This window comes from Solanum tuberosum, unplaced genomic scaffold (assembly GCF_000226075.1).
Source record: "Solanum tuberosum cultivar DM 1-3 516 R44 unplaced genomic scaffold, SolTub_3.0 scf00014, whole genome shotgun sequence".
Taxonomy (NCBI): Eukaryota; Viridiplantae; Streptophyta; class Magnoliopsida; order Solanales; family Solanaceae; genus Solanum; species Solanum tuberosum.
This window is the reverse complement of record NW_006238939.1, coordinates 336,550-342,007: the sequence shown is the minus strand read 5'-3', so window position 1 is coordinate 342,007 and position 5,458 is coordinate 336,550.

Sequence of the window (5,458 nt, the reverse complement as noted above, 5' to 3'; positions counted from 1 at the left end):
GTATTAAATAGTCTAGGGAGGTAATAGGTCCTCATGAAAGTTTAGTATCGCAATAGCAAATCCGACCAAAGTTGGGGTATTTTTCAGACCATTATCCCTTTTTATTATTTTGTAATTTTTCATATAAGAGCATTAATTAAATCTCTAATATTTGTATTTTTTTAAATGTAATATAATTTTTAAAAATATATTATTTAGCATATACTACTTCCATCCTAAATTAATAATATTCCATTTTTTAAATTTTTCGTCACTTTAATATACTTTGATTTTATTATTAATTTTCATTATAAAGAATGCACAAAATTTAATGGTCTACAATTGTTCAAACTATTCGTGATCCATATTAAAAGAAGAAATATTTCGCAATGAAACAAGAATCGTGCCGAAAAGATGTTGAATGTGCATTCAGAGTTTTGCAATCACGTTTTGTAATTATTGAAGGACATTCACGTTTGTGGAGAAAGGAAGTGCTACATGATATAATGACTAAATGTATTTAATGACATAATATGATAATCAAGAATGAACATGATCTTAATGCACCAATTCAAGATGTCGTAGAGGCTCCAACTACAACAACATAAATGGTGGTAGATGAAAATCTCCTGTTCCAGTTTGAACAATTTTTAGCTAGACATAAAAAAATTAAGGACAAAAATGCTCATTTTGAACTATGTAATGCATTAATGGAGCATCTATGGAAGCAACGTAATAATCTTGAAAGTTGAATATTTATGAAATGTTTATATAATTGTATTTTATTAATCATTTCACTTTTATTTGAATTGTCCATTAATTTGTATATTATATAATATTTGCTTACAATTTATGTTATTTAGAAAATTAAAATAAAATATAATTTAATATTAGATAATGAATTTCAAAAAATAAAATTTTATATCACATGAAAATTATATAAAGTGATTATTTGGAAAAAAGAAAGAAAAGATTTATATTATGAAATAAGAAAATAAGAATGAAATAGAAATAGAAATAAGAAAATAAGAATGAAATAAAAAATAATAATATAATATTAAGGATAGGAAAAAAAATTTCTTTTTAGTGAGTAAAATACATAATTGAGTTGGAATTGATTGTCTGAAAAAACAGAGTACTATATATATAAAGATTAAAATAGATAATAGAATTGGAGATGCTCTTGTATTAGAATCTTACTTTTCTTGGCTATACAAAGATCATGATCTATTAGTTAAATGTGAAAAGTTCCTTCTTGTATGGGGACTCACACGAGGAGGTATACATATAAATAACACCCGCACAAATGTGGTCATACCTAGAGGACTATCACATAAGCAAGAAGACTTTCTAGTTAGACCACAACTCTTTCATGGTTTTCTCAACATCTCTCCATGTACATTTGTTGGTCACCTGTATATAGAGCTGTCAAAATGGGCTTGGCCCGCTAGGCTAGCTCAACCCAAGCCTTGAATTAAATAGGGTTGGGCTCAATTTTTTCAGCCCATTTAGGAACGAAGTTTTTTAGCCCAGCCTCATTTGGCCCGCTGGCCTCTTAGGCCCAACCCGCAAGCCTCAGAGGCCAGCCCGCGGACTGTGAATTTTAAAAGTTTATTATATATATTTTAAGTAGTGTTTTACTTGTTAAGATTTTGTCAATAAATATTTTTAAAATATCAATATAAAATCAAGACTATATTTTTACATATCTTTTACATTTTAGGGTCATTAGGACACTAAATTTTCTTATTAGCCCAAGTCCATTACTTCATTATAACTATGAATCTTTGACCTCTTTTACTTTTGTTTTTATGCCAAATTTTTTTCTTCTCCTTTATTGCCTTGTTTATGAAAATAGTGATCATGTAATGTTTTTTGCTCGGATGAATCTTATGAATGTTGTATCTTGGCTATTATGTATTTGTTTTGTAAATATTCACTGAAGTATGTGTAATTCATGAATGAATTTGTGTATGTATTGATGTCTTGTTCATCGGACATCAACGTTCGTATTCTTTCTAAGAGGAAAATGTTGTACTTTTTTTTGTTGAAGGGCCAATCCGTCCCAACCCGTGGCCCGCTTGGGGTTGGGTTGGACTGCTATTTTATAGGCCCTTTAATTAAAAGGGTTAGCCCGTCCCAACCCATTTAACTCTCTAGCCCATTAGGGTTGGGTTGGGTTGGGTTGGGTTGGGCCAGCCCATTTTGACAGTTCTACCTGTACATATCATTCTATGTTGTAGGTATATTAAAGAGAAAATATATAAAGTGACATCTAAAGTTGTCCCCAATTTTCAAAAAGACATTTGATCTATGCGGTGGTCCTATTACCCTACTAATTATTTTTGAACTGATATTATTACATCATTTTTGTCCACTTGACATAGAGAGTGTATATACTCTCTTAAAGAGTGTGAACATCCTCAAAATAATAAATATAATTTTATTTTTATAAGTGTTTTGTTATAAAATATATTTTCTTATTATCTTGACCTTCTTTCTTTATTATTATTTTTTCTTCTTCAAGCTTCTTCAAAAATTCATTGTCATCTCCATTGAAACTCTTCACTTTCAATGTCACTATTTTATTACAATTCCACCCTCCCTTTATTACTATTAGTTTAACTTTTTTCACTTTTTTCACTTTATCTAAACATTTCTTTATATTTTTATTATTTCTTTCTTTCTTTCTTTCTTTCTTTTTGGGGTTTTTTTATTAGTTTATATTTTTTTTCTCTCTTTCTATATTGTTACCTTTATAAGAAAATAAAATAAATTACATTACTTTTCTTCTTTTCTCATTTATTATTTTTATTTTCTTTTTTATTCTTTTCTCATTCATTATTATTATTAGAGAAAACATTTGGTAACTTTTTTATTATTCTTTCTTTATTTTTTCTTTTTCTTTTTTTTCCCCTTTTTTTGTTAGTTTATCTTCTTAATTCGGATAAATTTTCTAAACTGGACAGACTGACTTCAAACGGGCATATCTCTTCATCCGAACTCAAATTTAATAAACTCGGTGGCGTTGGAAAGAGGATTCAAAGATATTTCATTTGATATCTTATGGGCCACCTAACTCATCATGTACTGAAAGTTATGACCGTTTGAAGTTGACTCAAAACTCACAACTTAAGCATAACTTGCAAAATTATCAATTTGGCTCTTTCCAATTTAGTTCTTTCTAAAATTAGCTCTTTCTAATACCGAGGTGTTATAATAAAACATTCAACTAAATATCATACAACGATATTTTTATTTCTTGAAGGTTGAAATGCAAGTTCAACAGTTTAAGACATTGAATTAAAATCAAATTAAATACTCCCTCCATTTCATATTAATTGAATTGTTGAGACATTTTTCATTTTTCAAATTAACTTAATTGTTCAATTTTCAAGACTACTTTTAGAATGTTTTTCTAATTTTACCCATCATTAGTTAGTATTGGAATAAGTTATTAATTAATGTTTAGTTATTTTAATCATATTTTTGTGAATAATTAATAAGGGTAAATATGAAAAGTTAAGCCTAATTTATGTCTTAATCTTCTTTTCTTAAAGGATGTGAAATACCTCAACAATTTAATTAATATGAAATGGAAGGAATAGTAATGCTTAAATTACATAATTGGTGAGTAATAAAAGAAATAATCAATAACCCTATTTGAATCCTCCACATTCAATTCTCCCTAAATGTGTGGAACGAATTTCTTCACCCATTAGGTGCTTCTTTAAGCAACTTTTTACACAAATTAAATGAGAAGTTCAACAATTTCTTTTTTAACGTGTCAAATTTATTTATTCACTCATTATGATCATATTTAATGTAATTTCTTACCCATATTACTTGCCTCTTAAAAACTTCATTTATAACAATTATTTTTTCTTCTTCTCACCTATTAATTGTTTTTTCACAACATTCCACAACAGAACAAGAAATTGTCGTGTCATTAAGAATTTTGAGTAACTCAATTATTTTTTATTTTTGTCTTATTTATCTTCCTTTTTCTCTGAAGTGCATATGAATTGTTACCAAGCATGTAAGTCACTATCGTTATTTTTATATTTTGTTTCATTATACGTTTCTTGCTTGTATTTCACTGGATGTTCACATGATTAGTTAGCATATTTAATTTTTAATTTTCTTTCCACTGGATGTTCGATGCAGTGGCACTTTCATAAACATCTGTTAAAATGAAATTCTTATCAATTATGAAATTTTATTCGATTAGTAATTACATTTATCATTCTAACGAGTCTAAATAAATTAACATGGGACACACGTGTAATGCACGTGCCCAAAACTAGTTATAATAATAATAAGTGGAAGACAAGGATACTTTATATATAAAGAGTGGTCATATATATATATATATAGTACGATACAAAATGTACAAAAAATCCCAAAAGTGACCAAAAGTCAAACTAACACAAGATATCAAACCCCAGGACTTGGTGTTACTTATACAGGAGCTGCTACGAACAGAAAGTCATATAATATACAGAGAACTGACTAATCCAAAATACAACATGAGAGTTAGTACAAAAGAATGACTTCAACAAGTCTCTGAAGGCCGGGAGCTCACCACAAATCCGAGTTTATGACCGCCACAAGAGATCCAACCGCTCACTGAGAGTGGCTCGAACTGGGAGCTACATCAGAAAAAGATGCAGATATGCAATATGAGTATCAAAACACGGGGTGTCCGGTAGGCATCATAGGCCGACTGAGCTCAGAAAGGTACACTATATAAAAGAAGCACGATGATACTAGCAAGTCAAGGAAAAGCTAAGGCACAACAAGAATAGAAAAGAGAGAAGGAAGTTAACACCAAGCAAGATACACACAACACAAGCAATCAACACACTCAAGATAACTCATGAAATGATACAATATAAAACTTCAAGGAAAGGGAAAATCCTAAGCCCGAAAGAAAATCGAGCCGCCTGGAATGATATCTCAAACTTAACCATAAGTCAATAACCCAAATATATGTACCCACAAGCCTCTTGGAATGGCACGTCGAGCTTACCAATAACTCATATATATGTATCAATGGGCCGTGTAGGCTGATACATCGAGCTTATCAACAATGCAGAGCTAATTAATAAAATGTAGCCCGAGCCTCAGCCAACGGGATGCTCAGAATGATACATCTGTCACGACCCAAGCCTAGGGCCTAGACGTGACCGGCGAATGGGGAACCCGAAGGGACCCCAAACAAGCCTCATAGCGTATCATTACACGTCCTTGGTCGCGGAAGCAATTAAAATGACCATAAGCAATAAGTATAATCAAAGGGGGAAATCGGGACTAAGGGAGCAAGAGAAAAAAAGAAGATATGATATATAAATACCATAGATGAGTCAAGCTTAAGCATAATACACAACTTGTCCAACACCACCTCTAAACATGAGTACTTAGCGGGGGCCAAGACAAACTACCGGGCTCACCCTCATAGTCAAAACATAACTAAAAA